Consider the following 26349-nt stretch of genomic DNA (forward strand, 5'->3'; position numbering starts at 1 on the left):
GCCAACTCAATGAAAGGGGCTTCTATGGTAGGAGACCCAGGAGGCCCCCACTGCTGACAGAGAGAAATAAGCCCGACTGGAACTTTTCCAAAACACACCTGAACACGCCAAAATCCTTAGGGAGAATGTCCTGTGGATAGATGAGACCAAATTAGAGTTTTTGTTATAGCACATCATCTCTATGTTTACAGAAAACAAAATGAAGCCTTCAAAGAAAAGAACACCTTCCCTACAGTCAAACATGGAGGAGGGTCAGTGATGTTTTGGGGTTGCTGTGCTGCCTCTGGCACTGGGTGCCTTGAATGTGTGCATGGCATCATGAAATCAGGAGATTACCAAGGCATTTTGGAGCGCAATGTTCAACCCATTGTCAGAAAGCTGGGTCTCCTTCGAAGGTCATGGGTCTTGCAGCAGGACAATGACCCCAAACACACTTCAAAATCACCCAGGAATGGTTCAAGACAAAACTCTGGAATGTCCTGAAGTGGCCAGCAATGAGTCCAGATCTAAATCCCATTGAACACCTGTCGGGAGATCTGAAAACAGCAGTTTGGAGAAGGCACCCTTCAAATCTGGGAGAACTGGAGCAGTTTGCACAAGAAGAGTGGGCCAAACTGCCAGTAGAGAGGTGTATGAAGCTCATTCATGGCTATAGGAAGTGCTTGACTGCAGTTATTTTGTCCAAAGTCTGTGCCACCAAATATTAAGTCAAAGGTGTCAATAATTTTATCAATGCCATTTCTTTTTATTTTCTGATTTAAAAGGATATATTATTAAGTTCTGAAACAAAAACAAAGTTTCTGTAATATTAACAGTGAAATGAAGAATTGTGGAGACCAAACACTTTTGTCAATTTCAACTTATTTTTTGTGAAACAACAACAACATGCATTTTAAGGCCATTTTTCCTGCTAGAGCGAGGGTTAGCCTTGCGGTCCCCATGACAATCTTCTCCATTTTGCCCTATTTTCTGCATCTCTCCTTGTTAACCCCCTTGCCCGCATTTCTTCTTCCACCATCTTTAGCCAAGTCTTTCTCGGTCTTCCCCGTCCTCTACTTCCTTCTACATTCATTTCCATCACTCTTCTCAACCAGTCACTTTCATCCTTCCTCAACACATGACCAAAATTGTGAGTTATTTGAAAAAAGTGCAAGGGTGCCAAAAATTTTGGCCATGACTGTACCTGTACATTCAATGTCTTACACCCAATTATTTTAGATATGCCTTACTACCCCCAGCTAAGCAGCAACCAGTAAATACTGAAGCTGACTCTCATCTCTAAAACTCCCATCTTTTCCTATCATCCCCAATGTCCTCTGACAGCGAATGACAAAATCTGCAAGCTGTTGCAAGAAATAACTTTTGTATTGCAATTGCCATCCAATGCTTGATAGAGTGTAGTGATCTTGTATTGGTTCATATGGCTTGCTAAGTAGTAGTAAGAAGGACTGGAGCAGCACTGTGGAAGATTCTGTGACATTGCGTGCCATTTTCAGCCAGGAGCAATACAGGAGCTGTTCGTTCTGCCAATGTTTTATACTGGTGGGATAATGATTTGTCGTGTGGGTTGGTGTAATTGTTTACAGGTATCCCCTGCTTGACAAGGAAGGGAATGCAGGTTGCGGTTTGAAATACCATAATTATTTGCAGTGTTCTGTACTGAATGGTATCCAACAATGCTAGTGACATCGTGCAGTTGATCCATCCAGAGGCTGCATATTACATGGCGGATCGGACCTTGTATAACATACTATAGTTACGGATGCTCAGTATGGGCCAACATTCTGCAGCAAAGGGATAACTTTGCACTTCTGACCAGTTCTATAACATTTGATGTCCAAGGATAACTTTGTTTTCTCTCTACAAGTTTGAGGGTCAGTGAAAAGCATTGTGATTGAGGGTGTAAACTGACAGTGGCACAGCAGGGAAACTCTTGGACGCAATTGGCAAGGGAATGAAAGAACAGGAAGAGAGTACATATAAGGAAATGCTTCTTTTGGACTTTCCTCAAAATAAATATCACCTCTGTTGTTGATCTTCCTGGCATATAATAAGCGGGTTGTTGTATATATTCACTACTTTTCTTAGTCAGTAAGACAAGTCAGAAAAAAAACATTTTTAAAAATGGGGAAAAACACATGTAGGGATGGAATCCCCAAACAAACCAAAGTAGAACAGCACTCAGTAGAGAGCATACCTTCGCCAGGCTGAACAGTTTTATATATATATATATATATATATATATATATATATATATATATATATATATATATATACATGGGCTAAGGCTCGTAATAGAGCTAACACACACACACACACACACACACACATACACACACACAAACACTGACGAGACAAACACTTAACACAGCCACTGAGCTTGGGGGAAGTGCCGTCATAACAATGAGAAGAACAAATACTATGGGTACCAGCGACGTCATAACAATGGCGCCGCTTTTCTCACCGCAGTCAGCGGGGCATTTCCTCGAGGAATTTCCTCCTCCTCATGGATGCCAACCAATAGAGATTGTCCGGCTCTATCCTTTTCTAGAAAGGATGCAGCACGTACCATTTTTAAAGTCTTTGGTATGACTTGAACCAGTCCAAACCAGGTAGATGTTTTTTAGGAGACACCATCTCCTTACTGGATGGCCGTTCGCTCCCCATGTGAGCTCATCCACCCTTTGCCAGGTGTTGTTTTTAGTCCTCGCAGAGCATCACAGTCACCCTCCCCACAAGCAAAGCCAGTGATGGGTGTCGGTTTATTCGCCGACAACCCGACCATGCCGCAGGTAGCACTGGCTTGCATGTTACCAATGGCAGTCCCAAAAGACTGACCTAACCTAAATATTTACATTTTGTATCCCACTGATATCCCACAGTCGGATCTGAATTCGGACCTCAACCAACATCTAATCAGCTTGTTCTTGTCACCTACCCAACTCGTTCACCAAGTTTTGTCACATTCAAATCTTCACCAAAAATCGAGTCGATTCATCCTATCTGTCCACCAATTTTTGTCCGAATCCGTCCACAACTTTTTCAGCTATCATGCTATATAGAGTTTCTCTGCCTATCACGGAATGGTGAAGAATCACTTTAAAAATTCTCAGATCCGCATCCGGATCTTCACCAAAATCTAATAATTTTGTCCTCGTCACATTCCCAAACTCTCCATGAAATAGTTCCGGGGAGCTTATGTGATGGTGTGTCGTCTGTCCGTCCGTCCGTCAGTCCATAAACACTTGCGACTTCTTCTCCGAAACCGCTGAAGGGATTGTGACCAAACTTGGCACAAATGATATTTGTTGTGTTGTGACTAAAGTTTGGTCACAGCATTAAAAAAAAACAGGCTCTAAGGGGTTCTACCGGGGGTCAAAGTGGGTCCAGGTTTGTTCCCAGCCCCATCCCCAAAATAGGTATTTGCTTTCCTTTCTGAAACTATACATGCAACTCTAATTAAACTTGACTACAACCTAATCACCCATGTTGTACCAAAGTTTGCTCAGGGCATTAAAAAAAAAATCAAGCCCTGTACTTGATTGACCCCCCCCCCCCCCCCCCCAAAAGAGGTATTTGTTCTTCTCTCTGAAACTACACACGCAATTCTGATGAAACCTGATCAGAACTTCCATTACCCATGATCCATGATGTGCCAATGTTTGTTCAAGGCATTGGGAAAATCGGCGTCTAAGGAAGTATACAGGGGGGAGGGATGGGGGTGTGGGGTGGGAGGTTTGCCTCCCAAAATCGGTAATTTTTTGTTTGCTTAAAGTCTTATGATTACATTGTATGATTCAACATAATGCCCTGTCTTCCAGCAACCATTGAAATTGGTTTAAAATATCGTGATACTGTTTAAAATACCTTCAGTCAGTGTAGTATACTGCTATATTCTACCAGGTGAGCACCCAGGGGTATTGCCCCTATTTTGTTTCAGATGGTCTTGAGAATTTTCTCGTTTTTGTATCTCTAAGCTTCCAAACTTTTAATCATGAAATTTGCTTGGGGTTGTTTTCTTGTAATTTGCAATATAAATATCTCCAAACCTCTAATTATTGCTGGGTCAAAGATTTGACCTTCACTGGCTTTTGAACCCCTCGCTGGCTTTGCTAGAGGGGAGGGTGACTGTGACACGCTGCCAGGACTAAAAAAAAACACCTAGCAAAGGGTGGATGAGCTCCCGTAGGTAGCCAACAGCCATACAGTAAGGAGATGGTGTCTCCTAAAAAAACACCCATCCGGTTTGGACCGGTTCAACTCATACAAAAAACTTTTAAAATGGTACGTGCTGCTTCCTTGCTTGAAAAGGACAGAACACTGACAATCCCCTTCGGTTGGCATCCATAGGGAGGAGGAAATTCCTGTTGAGGAAATGCCCCACTAAGTGTGTGTGAGCTCTCTTGCGAACTTGTATAAACTTGCGAACTTGTATATCTCTTGCCCATGTATAAAAAAAAATAAAAATAACAAGTCAGGAGACGACGATGGTTCACGAGAGAGCGGTATTCAATGACAAAGGTCAAAACCGACATTGAAAATACTAGGGCATTGCCCGTACGTGGGTGCCCGTTCCTTGCCAAAAAAAAAAAAAACGCTACCCGTACGCTCTACCCCGCCCGTACGCCCGTAAACAAAAAAAACAACGCTCTTCGCTTCCGCCCTTCGCTCTGACTGAATTGGGAGAAATAATGCGCATATGAAATCGAGAAATTATTATTTTCTCCGGAAGAAATCGAATTACGAACCGCACCGTAATGGCGGTCAGGGTCAGCTCGTAACGCGCTCAGCTCCGCTCGTCTCACATCGGCCACGCCTACGCAACAAAGCGTTCTGTGATTGGCTGCCGGAAGTGAAGTCTTCACTGTCCGGAAGTTCGCAAATCGTCGCAGTTACGATGAATCGTTTTAATTTAATCGCAGTTTGAATTCGTTTTAAAACATAGTTTAACGGCAACATAGTTTTCCAACGTGAAATAAATGAATACGCTGTCAAATGTGCCGTCCGAGGTAGAGTCTGATCGCCACGTTCGGCACACGTGATAGCTCGCTGCTCTCTGATTGGTTGAAGCGTTTTTTGGACATAGCTCGGTAAGTACTTGTCCGATTAATTTAAAACCTTGAAAAGGCACATCCTCGGGTCCCCAGCAATATACCTGGCAAGTTTAAAGTATATCGGACCCGTGGTTGTCGAGAAACAGCGGTCACAGACAAACAAACACACAGACACACAGACACACAGAGATTGCTGGAATTATAGATAGATATAAATAGGAATGTATTATCTGTTATGAGACTAGTTAGCTACACAATACCGAAAATTCGGTTCGATTCCGACAACTTTGAAAATTTGACCTTTGTGACCTTCAAAGGTCAAAGGTCGAAGATTCTGACATTTGTTGGAAAACTTGTATTTCGTGATGTATGTGATAATATAAGATCATGTACGACATTTCACCCTATCAGGAAGCGAACAATGTAATAAAACCATCCAAAATCGACTTTTCTAAATTTCGTGACCTTGTGACCTTGACCTTGGGGCGAAAATGAAAAATCGAGCTCTGTGGAGCTAGACACAGGACATTGGCCTAACCAAATATCGAAACCCCTTTCAGATTCCACCAAACCCCTCGGAGAAGATGTAGCTTGAACTCGATTACCCCTAAAAAGACATCTTTTTCGGGCGTGGCTCCGCCCACAATGGGCGCAATACACCCACTCTAGGCAGGACACAACTAGATCATGATATCAACCTCCCACCCAAGTTTCATCAAGATCGGATGATATCATCCGATAGTTATGCTGTGGACAGACAGACACACAGACACACACCCATGACGAATATAGTGGTCACTCTGTTTGATAACTCGTGAACCAATAATAATGATTCTTCACCGGCTATTACTGTCACATCTAGCTTACCTACCATTCTTTTTAAACTCCCTCACACCAATAGGTAACTAGTCTGCCTGTTTGCAATTCCGTTTGTAAAAGTCACGAGTTGTTCTTTTCTTTTTCTTGAAAAGTGTATTGAGCACACATGTCCGTCACTTCCGGCATTTCTAATATGGCTTCTCCTGCCTCATTCTCTCGTAACAATCCAGGAGATCCGATCTTGCACAATTCTCATACGATTGCTGAATTATTGGATTCACACTTCTAACAATGACACGCAATTCCTCTGCCATTTCCCATGCAGTAATAGAGCAATTTTGAAAACTCTCTGTTCAACACTTTTAATATTTCCTTGAGTGATAGCAGTTGGTTGCTTGTGAGAATGCCAATCATCACTGAATAATTCACTGCTACTCTTTGAATCTACCGCATCATTTGAATACCTAAGTATGTGTAACATCACCAAATCAAATTGCATCACCAAATTGCGCCGAGAGTTACCTGTAAAGGTCATCTTGTTTGATTCCCCGGCTTTCATAAGGTATTTAATGATACACCTCTGTTCCACAGCATGTCACCCTGATGTTCATCATCTTAGTTTTACACAGAATGTTTTGACCAGCATTAAAGTCACTTCTTGTGTCACTTCCTCAGGAAAGACAACATCATTGCACAAAACATGTTCTACAATGAGAGGCCCAATTCAACCTTGGACTGTCCGATAAATCAACCCTGGATAACATTTACTGCAATTCTGGTTTGTGGGAAATAGCAAACCCATCTTCATAAGAAGAATATGAAGTTTCATCCACGTAGGTGTGTATCTCTATTTGACACTGTAAAATAGGTACTGCGGTCGTTGATCCTGTCAAGTATGGCAGATGCTGTGGAATTTCAAGACCCCAAAGGCACTTATCTGCATCATGAAACGAGAACAACACTCTTCGACGTCAACTGCTATGCCTCCGCCCATATTATTACATCATTATAATACGTGTACTAAGATTGATTTTAATCCATTCAGCTGTTCTCAAGTTATCACATTTTTACCTGACATGATCTCTGACTTTTGGCCTTTGACCTCGGGACCCCAAAATCTAATCACTTAATCTTTACATCATTATGCAACATACATATCTGTGCCAAGTTTGAATTAGATCGCTTTAGCCACTGTCACGTTATAGACCTATTACAGACTTTGACCTTTGCGCTTTGACCTCTTGACCCCAAAATCTAATAAGATAATATTTACATCAGTATACATACCTGTACCAAGTTTGAATTAAATAACTTTGGCCATTCTCGAGTTATAGACCTATTACAGACTTTGACCTTTGACCTCTTACCCCCAAATCGAATCTTTTAATCTTTACTTCATTATACAGCCCTGTACCAAGTTTGAATTAGATCACTTCAGCTGTTCTCAAGTTAGGCCTATTACAGACGTTGACCTTTGACTGCAATTTATAATCAGTTAATCTTTACATCATTATATATACCTGTACCAAGTAGTTTGAATTAGATCACTTCAGCCGTTCTCAAGTTATATAACTATTACAGAATTTGAACTTTGACCTTTAACCTCTTGACCCCCAAAATCGAATCAGTTCATCTTTGCATCATTATACATAATTGTACCAAATTTGGTCAGAATCCCATCACTGGTTCACAAGTTATCGTGGTAACAGGATTTTTACCTAACATGACATTTGGCCTTTGACCTCGTGACCCCAAATTCAAATCAGTTCATCTTTACCTCATTATACATACCTGCACCAAATTTGACTAAGATCCCTTCAGCCATTCTCAAGTTATCGCAGTAACGAAAACCTATCACGGATGGACGGACAGCCAGATGGACAACATGAAAATATAATGCCTCCGTCGACAAAAGCCAAGGTAAACAAAATACCAATCTTACTATAATTCACCAAATGTCCGTCCATCTGTTTGTCCGTCCGTCTGTCTGTCTGTCTGTCTGTCCGTCCGTTCGAAGGCACTGCAAAAACGGCTGAACTGATCGCAATGATATTTTGGGTGGGTAAGCCTGGGATCTCCTGGAGTAAAATAGGGTATATAATTTTTCCAATTTCAGCTTTGGCCTCCAGCAATTTCAGGTTTGGACTCCCGCATAACGTTATTTTTCTGGGTGCTGCACAAACGGCTGCACTGATCGGCTGCACCGATCGGACTCGGTGACCTCGGAGAAAGACCTTTTATAAGGACAAGGGTTGAATCCCTGCTTGAGAGAATGCCAACCCCCTCCCCGCCATCACGGTCGTCTCTCCAACTCACAATCCCACGAGATATGCGGAAAGGATGACCCAAAACCAATTATCTTCTTTTTGATTCGTATATAAACATCATTAAAAGTAAATAATGACCTCGGTCAAAGTTCAAACGACGTGAGTTTAATCTCGACATGAGAGAATTCCACATAGTTATTTGGGCGGTGTATACAATAACAGATTGCTGTCTCCATCGATCTTGCCAAGGCTGTAACACGTATCAGCTCAAAATCCTTTTAACTGTTGACTTGGTAGTTTATACAATGAAGGAAACATTAACAATGTTGTTAAAAGTTTATTTTGTGATTAATTTGTGATTGGAGTTATGTTGTTTGGAATGAAAAAAGAGATATCGAGTTCAAGTGAATTACGACATGCCGTGATGGTTTCTACCTTCTGAACATGAACTTCGCGGATCGCCATATGCAGATTCACCATGGACCCACGATCGATGTTTCTATACGTGAAAACGAACGGGTACTTCTTTCATGGAAGTCCTTCACGAACTTGCTGTCCATGTCTGACGTGGGACTGAAGGTGCTACAGGAATGTGGAATTTATTGGTTTCATGCTTTCGCATTCGCCGTATCTGCATTGTCTGTTTGCTTCTGGCCTCCCACCCGTGCGTAGCACGGGTACCGTACCTCACTAGTTTTACTAATTTTTAGAAACGACAGTGAGTTGGTACTTATCCCATAGAAAGAACTAATATGCTGCATGGAACACTTTCAAAATGTCAAAGGGATGAATTTACCGGCACTATACGAAAAAGGAAGTGAACAACCTTCACGCACAGGTGTCACTAAAACCAAATAAAGAGAAAATAAATGGCGAGACTTGCCTACGGATGTGACTGTCAAAGTTGTATACAAGGTGGACCAAGGCAGTATTGCTGGCCGAGAAGCAAGAGCCGATGGAATCTCCTACACCTTGCTTTAGCAAGAAGGGTACAGACGGTACGGGTCACTCTGCACGATGCCATTATAGCTGTCCGGGAAATGGTGGTGTGACAACACTGGAACTTAAATCAACAATAAGTCACAGACAGCTGTTTCAGCAACGGAGAGAAAGGGGAAAGAAAGAGAAAGATATGGGAAGGAAGAATAAAGCAGAGCAGAAAGATAAGAGAAAGGAGAAGCGGAGCAGTTTATTATTGTCTGGCCAATTCACTGCAGATAAGCAAGCTTACAATGACATTTTGATGGCACAGTGATAAGAGTTAGCGATCATGGCATTCGAAACTGAAAAAGGAATATACAATTGAGTACGGTATTAGTTGAAAGAAAAAAAGGAAGCATATTCAGCATCTGTGCACCCATTATATTTGCGTGCAAATAAGCAGCGTCTAAATGGAAGTGCACAAATCCAGGATGCCATCGTTGACCGCTTGATCGATGTATGGACTCACTGAATAGATACTATGTGCAAGCAAAAAGATCTCTGTAAGAAATCCCAATGGATGTCCACGTGGTTGCCTGTCCTTTCATAGCGGTGATAAATGTGTCCATCAAGGAAGTCTCCCAGGTCTTTCTGGAATGGTATAAAAACCACCACCGAAAATCATGAGTTCATTCACAAGGGGGTCATGATGGATCGAGGCCACAAACGTGTTCAATGGACCGTGGAAATCCAGTGACGTCCAACAAAAGGCACAAATCGCAGGAACCTTTGACAGTGGGAAGGGCCCCATTTTGTGCAATTGGACCGCTTAGCAGTGAACGACACGGATCCACCACAAATTGGAGGAAAAAAATGATACACTTATAGGAGTGCTTTCGGCACCAAGATTAGAGCAGGTATTTAAGCCCGCATACATCAACGTTTATGTGAAGCCAAGGTGGAATGAATCTTATGAAGCTGTTCAGCACACAGTGTAAACAGTGTGAACTGATGGAGCAATCATGATCAGTGATGATATGCAAGCATGTCTAAGGAGGGTGTATACAAAGTATTAAGTAAGCTCACTTGTACTAAATATATCTAAGAGCTAAATTTTGTTTGTCTACCTGCCTAAATCCTCTTGTTTTGGCCCTACCTCCTTGAAAAATAAAATAAATAAATAATACAATCTGCCCTTGATAATCTCCGAATTGGTGTATATGCTTTTCTGTGATTCTAGCTATCTCGATCTCTGTACCTTGCCTCCCTTCCATCATACTAGCGTTGCAACTGCAATCAGCAATTTTTATAATGGGCTCTATACACTGAGATTAAAACAAACTGCAAAAGTGAGTCGTTCTTTGTTCTTAGCGAAAGACTTTTAAACATCGGTATCACATGTGTAAGTGGACTATTTATTTCCTTAGTGCGAGTAACTAAAAAAAATGTCTGCCCACGGTTCACTGCACCGAGTCACGCTAAAGTAATGATTCACTGTGCAGTGTGGAGCCATTCTTCCGGGTTGCCGTGGTTTGAAAGCCGATTAATCTTGAAGAACAATTTCTGGCTTTCCGAATCGAAAACTCAACACGTCACATCTTCTTCAATGGATGCCCAATCATCTGTTCATTTCTTGGAGAATTAACTTTTGGGGTTCTTTGCATGTCTGTAACTTTCTAGTACTCGTGTTTCCCTGCTGTTCGAAAAGTCAGAGTTTGTGATCAGCGATTTTTATTCTATTTCAAATTATCTGCATTCTACACGACAAATATCGGGCAACAGGTAAGTAGCGTAGTCTGTTCCTTTGGTCGGTATTCAACACTGATCATTTAAAGATTGTATAGGGTCAGCTGCCATTTTAAATGACAATAAACTTGACAATACTTGTAACTTAAATGACAATAATTTGACAATAAACTAAATTATTTAACACCATCTTATTGTGCAATAATGATTTCACAACAGTATTGATTTCATAAAACTGCAGAATAAATGAATTTTTACAAAATTGCACCTTGCTGTTGAAGGTATTATACAATATTAATCTCTGAGGATCTTAATGGTTTAGTTCAATATCAATTATGAGTCTGACACACAGCTGGTCTGGTTTCACACCCCCTAAGATATTACAAACCATTTGAAGCCCCCCTTCCAATCAGCACCTGACCCAAACAAATCCAATGGAAATCTGACGTAACAAACCCGGGCAGTGTATATAACCAGCAGAGGCCTACAGACCTGCTGTCTTAAGGCCACCAGAAAACCAAGATGGTAGCCATATTATTAGCCCCTGTTGGACTTAGTCCGAAACAGGGGCTTATGGATTTGGTCTCGTCTGTCCGTCCATGCGTCAGCAACAATATCTCGGAGATGTAAGGACCGATTTTGTTCATACTTGGCACAAAGACAATACATGATGGTATACATATGCACATCTTTTTGTTTTGCAATGCGATCAAAAATGGCCTACTGGCGGCCATTTTAATTGTAAAAAACCTGGTGTTGAGCTAGTCCTCAACCATTTCTCAGACATGCATTTGCCGATGTTGTTCAACTTGGCACAGAGACAAATAATTATGGCTTATGTATGAACATCATTTTTTTTCGAGATGAAATCCAAGATGGTTGGCTGGCAGACATTTTGTTGCTTAAACATGTCTCCAACAATTTCTCGGACATGCATGGTCCGATTTTGTTCTAACTTGGCAGAAGCACGCAGTACATAATGGCATACACATGCACCTCACTTTATTTTGCGATCTGATCAAAGATGGCCGACTGGTAGACTGGCGGCCATTTTAGTTGTAAAGACCCAATATTGAGCACTTCCTCAACCGTCTCTCAGAAATGCATTTACCGATCTTTTTCAATCTTGGCGCACAGATAATGAATGATGGCTTACATATGTATGTCATTTTGTTTTCGAGATCAGATCCAATATGGTAGACTGGTGGCCATTTTAGTTGTAAAAGACCCAATATTGAGCACTTCCTCAACCATCTCTCAGAAATGCATTTACCGATCTTTTTCAATCTTGGCGCACAGATGAATGATGGCTTACATATGTATGTCATTTTGTTTTCGAGATCAGATCCAATATGGTCGACTGGTGGCCATTTTGGTACTTAAACATGGATTTGGTCTAACCCCAACCCTAACCCAAACATAAAGGCAATACATGAGAGTATATACTGTCGGACCCCACTATTGGCGGTTCCGCTATCGCGGGTTCCGAGTATTCACAGTGATAAAATGTGACCTGTTTCTCTATGCGCGGAAAGTGTCTGACGAGTTTGCGGTTTTTGTTCTATTCGTGGCTGTGTTCCGCGAATTCGCGTTTTTTTTCCTACTCGCCGCCGTGTTCCACGAATTCGCAGTTTTTTCAGGGGCGCAAAAAATGTTTTTTAGCGAGCCGTTAGCTTCACATACGGTATTTATAAAACCCTCGCGGATTATCATCGATATTCACAGGATTTGTTACATCATTCGTGGATTTGCCTCACCATTCGCGGATTTTTCCTCTCTATTCGCGGTTTGGTCCTCTCTATTCATGGATTTTCGTGTCTCGGGAGCCTATCCCCCCTTTTTCCATTGAAACAATGCCCCGCTATTCGCAGGTTTCGCTATTCGAGGATTTTCCAGGAATGTATCCCCCGTGAATAGCGGCGTCCAAGGGTATATGCAGATTTTGTTTTGTATTCCGACCAAAGATGGCCGACTGGCAGCCTTTAACTCCGTGCAGCAAAATTACGAAAACCACGGAGGCTATGGCATTTTATGTATTTTTCTCCTTGCTTTGTAAAAGTGGTATTTCTTGCTATTATTGGGCAATGGAATCAGTAGGCTGTTCAAATATACAAATAGTGGTAGACTACCGGAAAAGCTGTAGAGTTGGCATCTATGCATTCCATAAGATAGTGTTTACCAAACTAGATGGTGTAACGGTTAGAGCTTCCGCTCTGAGTCTGATTGGTCTGTGATTCGAACCCTAGCCAAGTCATACATACCAAAGACTTTAAAAACGGTACGTCTGCTTCCTCGCTTGACGCTCAGCAGTTAAAAAGTAAAGGCCACAGAGAAACAACCATATGTTGGCAACCGTTGAACAGTCTTGATGGGCCAAATGGCCTGAAGCATTAAAGTTCCTTGTAAGGGAACTCATATTATTATTATAACAAATTTGTGTGAGCTTTGATGGCTGTACTACTAAAGTAGACACTTTGGCAACGCAATAAAAAAAAACTCTGTGCCATTAATGCGTGCATGTACAAGTAAGGCAGACATTTAATCTACAGGCCTGTAGTTTTGAAGAATTTAATGTTGTGCTAGAGAGCTGTAGCAGGATTGTTTCAGATTTTATCAGCTGCATGTCTCATAATTTCTAAGTTGTCTTGCATTCTAATTATTAATGCACTTGGGGAAAGTCCGTCAAAAATGACACACAGTTGTTCATCAACACCATCACAGCACAGTTGTTAAAGAATATAACTCACAGGCTTGTGGATTTACTTTTGTTTAATAAAGAAAATCATGATTACTTGAGAAATATATTTATTTTCAAAGTGATAATGGAATTTCAAATGGCAAATAAAACATTTCCATATTCGTAAGACATGCTTTATCGGATTCGATTAAGAGCTTTATAAACAAGAAAAAAAATCATAATTTTTTTTTAAAACAGAGGAATTAAATCTCAAAAAACAACGAAACAAGGTTGGTATGACATCACAATACGACACCACAATACTCTTATGGATTACCATCACATCTTTTGTTGACGTTTTCCTTTTGTTGTGGGATTGTGATGGAACAACATTATAAATGATTTCATCACTCTATGTTTTTATAATTTTTATAAATAGTTTTTTTCCTTCTTGTTTTTTTTGGGGTTTTTTTTTTTTACGGGGACCATATATAAATAGTTAATGAAGAACGCAAAATACACGTATACAGATCAGTGAGACCGTATACAGACATCAGTGCGTATATCACCCACTGGATCAGCATCGTTTTTTGTGTGCTAGAGACACCTTATCCCCCCCCCCCCTCCCCCAAAAAGTCCAGAAATCATTGATGAAATTTAAAAACAAGACATTTAATAGAAAAATAAGAACAATTGAGTAAAATAGGATCAAATAAGAAACACTTACCATCAATAAGAAGGTTTTTCTACTTAGAGTACCTGTACAGTACAGTATTATGATGAAGTTGTTTTTGGGTAGCTCGGGTAAGTTCTGTTTAAATAGACCCACGACACGGAGGTAGCGATCGATCGCCCAAAAGCGAACCACAGATCCCTCACATCTCTTGCCTTAGTGACTCCAAGACCGCGCAGTCTTCCATAATATGTTTTGTTGTGTGCGGAGTGGCCTGGCAGAGGTTACAGGTGTCGTTGGTGATATCCCCGATGGAACAGAGCAAAAGGAAGATGAGGTTCTTCTTCTTCACCACGATGCAACATGCTTCTTTTCCTTTCTACTGTTCATTTTGTTCTTTAGCATCCTCACTGAAAGTGTTTAAAAATCGAAAGTGTTTGTAAACTGATGAAATCCGAACGAGTTTAAGGCGTAAGGTGGTGGAGGGGGTGAAGGTTGATTTGTAAGGTTAATTTATTTTCAAAAATGCTCAATGTTTTTAAATTTTGTTTTGCATGCAATTATTTTAAAATAAATGTTATGTTATTAAATAAATGTTATTAATGTTAATGTTATTAATGTTGTTAAAATTTTTTAAAATATTTTAAAATAAATAATGAAATACTTAATATATTATATATTTTGTTACTTTGGTATGGACTAAATCCATCCATGTTATTAAATTTGGCTTGTGGTACATCCTGGCTTTTGGTTCAGTCCACTATTTGGAAATTTCCACGTCTTATGCTGAAATGTCGATGCGATTCTGTTTTTTTTTCAAAATAATAAAATGCTTCATGTTTTATATATTTTGTTATTTATTTATGAATTAAATCCTTCAATGTTATTGAATTATTTTAATATTTTTACAGTTGATTTTGGGGATGGGGTAATCAAAGGGAGGCGCAAAACGCCCCTCCCTTTATCGTTTCTCTGAATGCACCTTTAACATGGGGACTGAAAATACGTTTCTCGGCTTCTACTGGATGAAATCAGCTGCAAATTTCAGAAGTAAATGCTTTGTACATCGAGGTAATATGTTCTAAATTTCAGCAACGTCTGTTTCCGCATTCTTGACTTTTATTTAGAAAACCCTCGAAATCACGTTGGTGTCTGTCTGTCTGTCTGTCCGTCCATCCCTCCGCCCAAAATGTGTTGGCGCTCATATCTCAAGGGCTATACACGAAACTAGCTGATACCTGGAATATACATCGGCCAATAGGTCTAATTAATGGCTTTCAAAAAAATTCCACCTAAGTGCTATAGTTTTTGCTTTAAAATTAAATATGTATAAATATATATACATAAATTAATATATAAAAATATATACACACTTTATAACTCTTCAAAATTTTATTACCCAAATCTAATGTGCTGGCTTAATGGCCTAATGGATAAGGCTGTGTGTGTAGTGTAGGTTTGGTCCCATCTGGATTGAATATTTTTCTTCTTACTTTTCGAAGTATTTTATATCGCCTTGAATAATCAAAGGGAGGCACAAAGTACCCCTCCCTTTATATGGGATTGTTTCTCTGTATGCAACTTTAACATGGGAACTGAAAATTCGTTTATCGGCTTCTACTGGCATATATATATATATCTATCTATCTATCTATCTATCTATATATATATATATATATATATATATATATATATATATATATATCTATCTATCTATCTATATATATATATATATATATATATATATATATATATATATATATATATAGATATATATACACATACATATATACCCCTTTAAAACTTTTTACTTCCAATGTGCTGGCCTAATGGATAAAGCATCAGACTCCCAAGTTGGGAATTGTAAGTTCATAATCCCATCTGGGTTGAATATTATTTGCCCTTACTTATTCAAGTTTTTATATCATCTTGAATAAAGTCTTGTACGATGAACAAATGCATTTTGTTCGTATTTAAAATGTATCTTGTGAAAAATGCCAGGGCCATAGAAAAGGCCCCTTTATATGGGATATGCCATGCCATGTGGCAACTATAGAAGAGATGGGACATTCCACAGCTTATAGAAAATGTCGAACAATAGAAAAGAAGGGACATTCAAAAAATCTTGTGTGCATGCTGGACTACCCTTGTGTTCTTAGGAGGAACCAAGTTATGCTCTAGAAAAGTTCACATAAAGGGGCACCAATTTCATTCATACACCTGCATGAAGTAAATGTATTATATTTGCCAGGTGTTGGGCGCCCCTTTAAATGTGATCTCTAACTCTCTGTAATCAACAATAGAGCATGCGTTTAGCAAATGGCTACCATTATGATTAGATATGTTTGAAAGACGCAGAAGGAAAGGCTGTTCTTCCAAGGTTGCCCCTGAGAAGTCATTTTTGAACAACTTAAATAACTTGAATGGACACTGAAATAACTTGATTAAATAACTTGTTTCATGATAGAGAGGATGGGTGGAAGATACAAAAGACTGGGAAAGATGTTAGGAACGAAACATAATTACTACATTTAATGCCTGTGTCTACAGAATGTCCTTGAGCCAAAGCAATACATTCCATGAACCATTTATCTTCAAGAATATCCCTTTTACCGAAGCTCTGTATATTTATTTATTTGTTTTTGTTATTTTCGGTAAAGGAAGATTAATGAATCAGTTTTGTCGGTTGAAATGATGGCTAGTCAGATGAGCACCCCTTTCCCAGAGATAAATAATTCAGTGTACATCGGGCATCATCATAACGAATTAACATCGGCCGTGTACTGCAAAGAACATCTTTTGTCTTTTAGGTGATCGACAGCATGTGGAGATATCCTGCAGTCAAACATCACTACCTTCCTGTTCTGACAGTAAAACAACTGCTGCAATTAATTCATTCAAACAACTGACCATATACAGCACTGGAGTATCTGGAGGAATGCAAAAAGACAAAGATGGAGTCATCAGGAGGAACCTGGATAAGATTTGAGTTTCGACTGCTGCACTCCTCTACCATCACACCCATCCAGGCACAGTTAAGTGAACCCTACAGAAACTATTTGCAAGATTATTCCCTCCATAGACAAAAAACGAGAAGGAAAGAAAGGAGAGATGGAGGAAACTCTAACCTACCGGAACCTAACCCAACATACTCTAACCTACCCTAACCTAACCCAACTTACTTTAACCTACCCTAACCTAACCCAACCTACTTTAACCTACCGTGACCTAACCCAACCTAACCTTACCTAACCCCACCTATCCTAACCTAGCCCAACCTACTTTAACCTACCGTAACCTAACCTAACCTACTCTAACCTACCCTAACCTAACCCAACCTACTTTAACCTATCCTAACCTAATGCAACCTACCCTAACCCAACCTACTTTAAACTACCCTAACCTAACCTAACCTACCCGAACTCAACCTACTTTAACCTACCGTAACCTAACACAACCTACTCTAACCTACCCTAACATAACCCAACCTACCCTAACCTAACCCAACCTACTATAACCTACCCTAACCTACTCTAACCTACCCTAACCTAACCCAACCTACCGTAACTTAACCCAACCTACTTTAACCTACCCTAACCTAACCCAACCTACTTTAACCTACCCTAACCTAATCCAACCTACTTTAACCTACCGTGACCTAACCCAACCTACCCTAACCTAACCCAACCTACCCTAACCTAGCCCAACCTACTTTAACCTACCGTAACCTAACACAACCTACTCTAACCTACCCTAACATAACCCAACCTACCCTAACCTAACCCAACCTACTTTAACCGACCCTAACCTAAGCCAACCTACTTTAACCTACCCTAACCTAACCCAATCTACTCTAACCTAACCTAACCCAATCTACTCTAACCTACCCTATTGTTACCACAGATGTACACAACAATTCATCAGCACACAAGCCCATCTGGAATCATTAAACCAACGAAAGGCAGAGCATGACTCCATCAACTTGTGTATGTCATGTACGAGCTGTTGGTGTGATTTGCACAATATTGTAATTACTTGCACAAATGAACTTTGACTTTCCCAATTCCTTTAATTTTAAACCATGTTTCATCAATGTGCACCACTTCCTTTGGGGTGAGGTTATTTCAGCATCTGTGTGTGTGTAAAATAATAATATTGCATTTGTATGTAAAACATTCTACATTCAAAAACTTTTGGAAGAATTGGGCCTAGACATGGGAATTTCAAAGACCTACAAAATAAGTAACGATAACAAAACAGACTTGATACAACACCATACAAATCACTCAACGGTGAGAAGACTGTTAGTTCCGGATAAACACCATAAATTACCATTCATTTACTGGATCCCAAAAATGCACAAACACCCTTGTAAGATGAGGTTCATCATCGCAAGTAGAGAATGTAGTTTGAAACCTTTGTCGGGCAGTATAACAGCGGCAATGAAACGAATCTATAAATGCTTAAAAAACTACCATGAAAAAGTGAAGCTTTATTCTGGTATTAAGAAATTCTGGATCATTGACAATTCCAAACCGGTAATCGACAGTGTCCACAACATTAATAACAAGGGTAAAGCAAAATGTCTTTCAACCTTTGATTTTTCCACATTGTACACAAACATGGGCATTGAGGAAGTTAGGAGTGGAGGAATGGTTGATCAGAGTAGTGATGGCAATGTACAAAAGAGCGCGCACAGCTGTAAGGACGAAGGACGGGAACAGTGGTGAGTTTGAGGTGAAGGTGGGAGTGCATCAGGGGTCGGTACTAAGTCCACTACTATTTGTAGCTGTGATGGAGGTGCTGGCTCAGAACGTAAAGGAGGGTTTACCGTGGGAGTTGTTGTATGCAGATGATCTGGTGTTGATTGCGGAAAGTATGGATGGACTGAAGAAAAAGATGAACAAGTGGAAGGAATGTATGGAGACAAAAGGTCTGAAGGTGAATATCGGAAAGACGAAGGTGATGGCAAGTGGCAAAGCATGTGGGGAGGTGGAAAGAACTGGGAAGTGGCCGTGTGCTGTGTGCAGGAAGGGTGTCGGAGTGAACTCCATTCAATGTCTTTCTCAAGACCCACCCACCACTCAAGACCCACCTGTTCAACACTGCATTCAACATTTAACCCACAGCATCTAACCCCTGACTATCTCCTCTCCTTCTCCCTCCTTTGTGCTTTGAATATTTCCCTATTGATTCTTCTTTTTTTTTGCAATTGTCTTTATGTTTTGCTATGCATTATGTTTTGCACTCTGTCAAAGCGTCTTTGGGCTTCCTGAAAAGCGCTATATAAAATAAATGCATTATAATGTACAATGTGCACTGAGTGGGTTCATCAAAAATGTAGTGGTCTGAGAGGGTCATTTACCAGTGTGGCAGCTACATTCAAATGTAAGGTGTGCACAGAGGGAGCTGCAGATGGAGGAAATGTTGAGTTGGATCTTGGAGACGGCGTGAAGCTGGAAGGTGTGAAAACATTTTGCTACCTCGGAGACATGCTGAATGGAGAAGGTGGATCAGACTCGGCAACGGTTGCTCGAGTGAGATGTGCATGGAAGAAGTTTCGGGAACTGAGTGGCGTGCTGATGAGGAGGAGAGTGTCGCTGAAGCTGAAGGGAAAGGTGTATGCTGCATGTGTGAGAAGTGTTATGATTTATGGGAGCGAGACATGGGTAATGAACGTAGAGCAGCAACGAAGGCTGGAAAGGGTGGAAATGCGAATGGTTCGGTGGATGTGTGGAGTATCGTTGAGAGAGAGGAAGACAAATGATGAATTGCGAAAGATGATGGGAATATTGCCTGTGATTGATGCTGTGAAGAGGAACAGGTTGAGATGGTTTGGTCATGTGTTGAGGAAGGATGAAAGTGACTGGTTGAGAAGAGTGATGGAAATTAATGTAGAAGGAAGTAGAGGACGGGGAAGACCGAGAAAGACTTGGCTAAAGATGGTGGAAGAAGAAATGCGGGCAAGGGGGTTAACAAGGAGAGATGCAGAAAATAGGGCAAAATGGAGAAGATTGTCATGGGGACCGCAAGGCTAACCCCCGCTCTAGCAGGGAAAATGGCCTTAAAATGCATGTTGTTGTTGTTGTTGTTGTTGTTGTACACAAACATTCCACATGACAAGCTCGTAACCGCATTGGACAGAGCAATAGATAAAGCATTTGCAGGAGGTAATAAAGAATACATTAATGTATATCAAAATAGAGCACACTGGTCTGTAAAGGATAATCAATATTCATGCAGTTTTTCAAAACGTAAACTCAAAGAAAGTATTCGATTTCTACTAAACAACAGTTTCTTTACATTTGGCAACAAGATACTCCAGCAGACATTCGGCATACCCATAGGTTCAGATCCCAAGATACTCCAGCAGACAGTGGGCATACCCATGGGTTCAGATCCCAAGATACCCCAGCAGACAGTGGGCATACCGATGGGTTCAGATTCCAGGATACTCCAGCAGACAGTGGGCATACCCATGGGTTCAGATCCCAAGATACTCCAGCAGACAGTGGGCATATCCATGGGTTCAGATTCCAAGATACTCTGGCAGACAGTGGGCATACCCATGGGTTCAGATCCGGCCCCTTTCTTTGCAAATTTGTTTCTGCACATGTACGAGTTTGATTGGGTCCAGAACATGTGCAGGAATAAATTAACAACTGCACGAAGATGCGGAAACATCTTCAGGTTCATTGATGATTTGTTGGCAATTAACGATGGATTTGTATTTGATCAGCTTCATGATGATATACTGTATACCCAGATATACCCAGTATATCCAAAATAACTTGAATTAAAAAAGGAAAACCAAACTTCCACTTCAGTTTCCTTTTTAGAATTACAAATTGACATCCATAATAATAAATTTCACACCAAATTATTTGATAAACGCGATGCTTTTCCATTCCATATTGTCCGAATGCCTTTCTTAGACAGCAACATTCCCAAAAAGCTATTTTATGGTACGGTTGCAGGTGAAATAATTAGGACTGTGAGAGCAACCACACACAGCTCTGAACTGGTCAATAAATTACAACAACTAGTCAGACATATGCTAGCACAGGGGGCTACAGTTGGTAGATTAAAACAAGTTTTCTTTAAAATCACAAAACGACACCAAATCGAATTAGTAAAATACAATACGAATAGTAAAAATATTATTCATGAGATATTTATGTAAATACAGTACAATATAAGAATTAAATATACTACAAGTCAATGTTGCTAGGAACCAGTGATTGCTAGGATACGGCAGCATGCCAAAAACCGTTATAGGTGACAGTTTGAACATTCGAAATACAGTTTGATCCAGAGGTAGGTGGTGTGGTCATGCTGGCTGGTAGATATGGTTTATTTAAGGTAAGATGTGCATGATTTAATGTTTTATCATGCTAGCAGAAGTACCCAGCGTTGCCGGGCATGGGAGGGGAGGCGAGGGAGGGGGGGAGGCAGAGGAGGGGGGCGAGGGGGGAAGGGGAGAGAGGAGCGAAGGGGAGGTAAGGGGGGAGGGGGGAGGGAGAGTGCTCAGTAGAGTGGCGGCAAGAGAGTAAGGGGGTTCATCACCTTTTTGTTGAATATATACTGGTGAATGTGGCGTTCATCACGTTTCGGAGTTAAGTGTGATGCCGATCAGGAAGAAGAAGAAGCCTTACTCCCAACTTCGTACACTTCCAGAATTGTTTGATTTATTTGTATTCAAATGTCTGGTGATTGTTTTGTATTTATTTATGTGAATGTGTACTTGTATATTAAGCTGTCATTCATTAAAAAAGGCTTTGGCACTATCGAGCGATTTTTGTTTTTTTAACTCCAAAAAAACCAACTTTTTTGTTCAATTTCTTTCTTTCTTTCTGTTTTGCGTAAAACTCTTGTATGGTGCTGTTCTCTATTGCGTTCTCATCTTGTGTAATACTGCGCATTGTTATTTGCATATTCTGTATCTATTATCTTATTCTAATATCTACCATCGCTTTCTTTGTCTTGCAGATTGATTGTTCATCGTTGTTGCTAATAAACCTGCATTCAATTGATACATTCTTGTTTATGAACAATCAACTCATCTGAAGATGCCTGCTGCAGTCTGCCCCTTCCCGAGCTGTGTCTACGTTACTGACAGCACTGACAATGCCGTTGCTGCTATCCAGCTCTCCATCCACGCCATGACCCACACGTCCATTGCACCAGCCAAACCGGACAAAGTCAGCCGTCCTCGTATCCAAACCGGCGGTACCAGCGAAGATTGGCAATATTTCACCAGAAGATGGGATGGTTACAAGGCAGCGACCCAGATAATCGGCAATGATGTTCGCGTTCAACTCCTTGAATGTTGTGATGATAACCTACGACGTGACCTCCACCGCAGCAACCCACGCATTGAAATCAAGGACGAGGCAGCTATACTACAAGCCATTCGGTCCCTTGCTGTCCGAGAGGAGAATACCATGGTGTCCCGCGTAAACCTCCACAACATGCGACAGGACCGAGAAGAACCAATTCGTACCTACGCAGCCCGTCTGGCTGGTCAAGCCGAGATCTGCAAGTTTTCTGTTGTATGCTCATGCAATCCCCCTACTGATGTCAACTACACCAAGGACATGGTTCGCGATGTCCTATGTCGGGGACTCGCCGATCAAGATATACAACAGGACATTCTCGGCGATCAAAATCAGAACATGAGCTTGGAGGAAGTTCTCATTTTCGTCGAGGCCAAGGAAGCAGGGAAACGTTCCCAGAATGCCTTGCTCGATAGTGAAGGCGCTCATGGCGCAAGCCAATACAAAAACTGGAAGAACAAAAGAGCCCTGATCACTACCGACAAGCAGGCGGCCATTTGTAGTTATTGCGGCAAAACTGGTCATGGCAAACAGCCGAACATCGACCAAAGGCGTCAATTCTGCAATGCCTACGGGAAAACATGCAGTAAATGCGCCACTCGCGGCCATTTTGCACATGTCTGCCGGGGAGGCACGAAAAAGGCGGACAACAAACCTACGGACAAATCAATGGATGCTCATGATGTGGATGAAAGCAGCCAGGTCCACGATCTCCTCTGCTCTGTCACGGAACGAGAAACGGCCATTTGGAAGCCGCAAATTAAAAGGGCCATGGCCACCTTGTCAACTCCACTACACCTCGACCACCATATATTTGACCACCTCTCTGGCTGGACCAAGAAGAAGTCTCAACCACAGCCGTACATAAAACTCATAGCACGGATCGATAAGGAATCTTATGACCATTTCGGCCAGCCACTGTCATCCCGACCAAAATCGGCCAGGCTCCAGGCCATGGCCGACACTGGCTGTCAAAGCTGCCTCACAGGACTTAATATTTTCCACAAACTCGGGCTGCGTAATGAAGACCTGTTACCTGTCAACCTGAAGATGAATGCTGTTAACAGTGGAAGGGTCCGGATTATCGGCGCCATGCTCCTACACCTGTCTGGTCGCACAGCCAATGGCGACATTATTGAAACCCGACAAATCTGCTACATCTCACCTGACACACGGAACATGTATCTCAGTCGTGAAGCATGCGTCGATCTAGGCCTCGTGTCTAGTAGCTTCCCAACCATTGGCGAATCCAACACAGTTGGTGCTGCAGTGGCAGCAGTTATCGATGCAAATTGTAACTGCCCGGTAAGATCGCTTCCCCCTACACTGCCTACATCTATCCCATTTCCGGCCACTGACGAGAACCGAGAGAGGCTGGAGAAATGGCTACTGGAGTACTACAAAAGCAGCACATTCAATGTCTGCGAACACCAGCCACTACCCCACATGGAAGGTCCGCCGCTCACACTGATGGTTGACCCCGAGGCAACACCAAAAGCGGTGCACACCCCAGTGCCTGTCCCCTTACACTGGCAGGCAGAAGTCAAGGCTGGTATCGATCGTGACATCAGGTTAGGGGTTCTGGAACCGGTGCCAATTGGTGAACCAGTGACATGGTGCAGCAGAATGGTCGTCTGTCCAAAGAAGGATGGGACCCCACGGAGGACAGTTGATCTGCAACCACTGAATGCGCACTGCACACGTGAGACCCACCACACCCAGTCACCCTTCCATCAAGCAATGGCGGTGCCACATAACACCAAAAAGACGGTAACAGACGCCTGGAATGGCTATCACAGCGTTCCAATCAGAGAATGTGACCGCCATCTGACAACGTTCATCACACCATGGGGCCGATACCGTTACTGCACCACTCCCCAAGGTTACATCGCTTCAGGTGATGGATACTCCAGACGATTTGACGAAATCGTATCGGACTTCAAAAACAAGTCCAAATGTATTGATGATACCATCATGTGGAGCGACACATTGGAAGAGAGCTTTTTTCAGACATGCAACTGGCTCGACCTGTGCGGCCGTAATGGGATTACGCAAAATCCGACGAAATTCCATTTTGGTCAGGACACGGTCGAATTCGCTGGATTCGAGATCACCATGGACAGTGTACGACCATGCCAAAGGTATCTCCAAGCGATACAGGACTTCCCCACACCAAAAACAATTACTGACATTCGCTCCTGGTTTGGGCTAGTCAATCAGGTAACATACTGCTTCAGCATGACCGAGAGGATGCGACCTTTTCGGGACCTCCTAAAACCATGCACCCCCTTCTACTGGGATGCAACACTACAATCCCTATTCGAAGAATCAAAACGACTCATCATATCTGAAGTCGCAAATGGGGTCCGGATCTTTGACAAGGAACGGACAACATGTCTCGCAACTGACTGGTCGAAGGATGGGATTGGCTTCTGGCTCCTCCAAAAACACTGCAGATGCCCTGGTGAAACCCCACAGTGCTGCCCCGATGGCTGGAAAATCACCCTTGCTGGAGGCCGCTTCACCCATGCAGCGGAGTCGCGCTATGCTCCGATAGAGGGTGAAGCTCTAGCAGTGGCGGACAGCCTGGAAAAAGTAAAGTATTTTGTGTTGGGATGCAAGAACCTGATTATTGCCGTCGATCACAAGCCCTTAATCAAGCTTCTTGGTGACAGACGATTAGAGGACATCCATAACACGCGGCTTGCCAACTTGAAAGAAAGGACCCTAGCATATCGTTTCCGAATTATCCACATCCCGGGAAAACGACACTGCGTACCAGATGCGATTTCACGACATCCGTCGGGTGCCAGACCATCGGAACGACTGCCACTGGTGGATGACATTTCCTCCATTATGGATGTGGCCACATCGACTACACTAAGACAGCACACCTTGACTGGGCTGTGGACCACAGATGACGACTCTGGCATGGAAATGGCTATTTCTATGGCAGCCATCAAGACACTCGATTCTGTGCGGTCCGTCACTTGGGACGATGTTCGGGACGAAACAGCAAGTGACACTCAGATGCTGCAGTTACTCAATTCTATTGAGCAGGGTCTACCTGCCAGTCGGGACGATTTCCCTGTGTCCATTTTGGAATACTTTCCCTTCCGTGAACACCTCTACACTATTGATGGCATAGTGGTCTACAAGGGGAGGATTATCATCCCACCGAAGCTACGGAAGCTTGTCCTTGAGAATCTTCATGCTGCTCACCAAGGAGTCACGGCTATGACCACCCGGGCCAGCAGCTCGATCTTTTGGCCTGGAATCACTCCCCAGATTCATGAGATGCGCAATCGCTGCTCACACTGCAATCGGATGGCCCCATCGCACCCAAGTGCTCCACCTACAGCCTCAGCTGAACCTGCCTACCCTTTCCAGTACGTTTGTTCAGATTACTTTCATCACAAGGGTCGGAGTTATTTGGTCACCGTTGATCGTTACTCTAATTGGCCAATCATTCAGCTAACTACTGGCGGGGCACAAGGCCTAGTGAAATGTCTGCGGTCGAACTTCGCCACTTATGGTATCCCCGACGAATTGGCATCTGACTGTGGGCCAGAATTCACGGCACATGACACCCAAGACTTCTTGCGTCGGTGGGGCGTTAACCATCGGTTGTCATCCACTGCCTTCCCACACAGCAACTGTCGTGCCGAGATCGCAGTCAAAACATCGAAAAGAATGATCACCGATAACACTGGTTCCAATGGTGAACTAGACACTGATCGGTTCCAACGTGCAATACTCCAGTACCGGAATGCACCGGATCAGGACACTAGGTTGTCTCCAGCCATGATCATCTTCAAGAGGCCAGTCAAGGACTTCATACCCATCATCCCAGGCA

The sequence above is a fragment of the Myxine glutinosa genome, chromosome 2, assembly GCF_964187855.1.
Source record: "Myxine glutinosa chromosome 2, kmMyxGlut1.1, whole genome shotgun sequence".
Classification (NCBI taxonomy): domain Eukaryota; kingdom Metazoa; phylum Chordata; class Myxini; order Myxiniformes; family Myxinidae; genus Myxine; species Myxine glutinosa.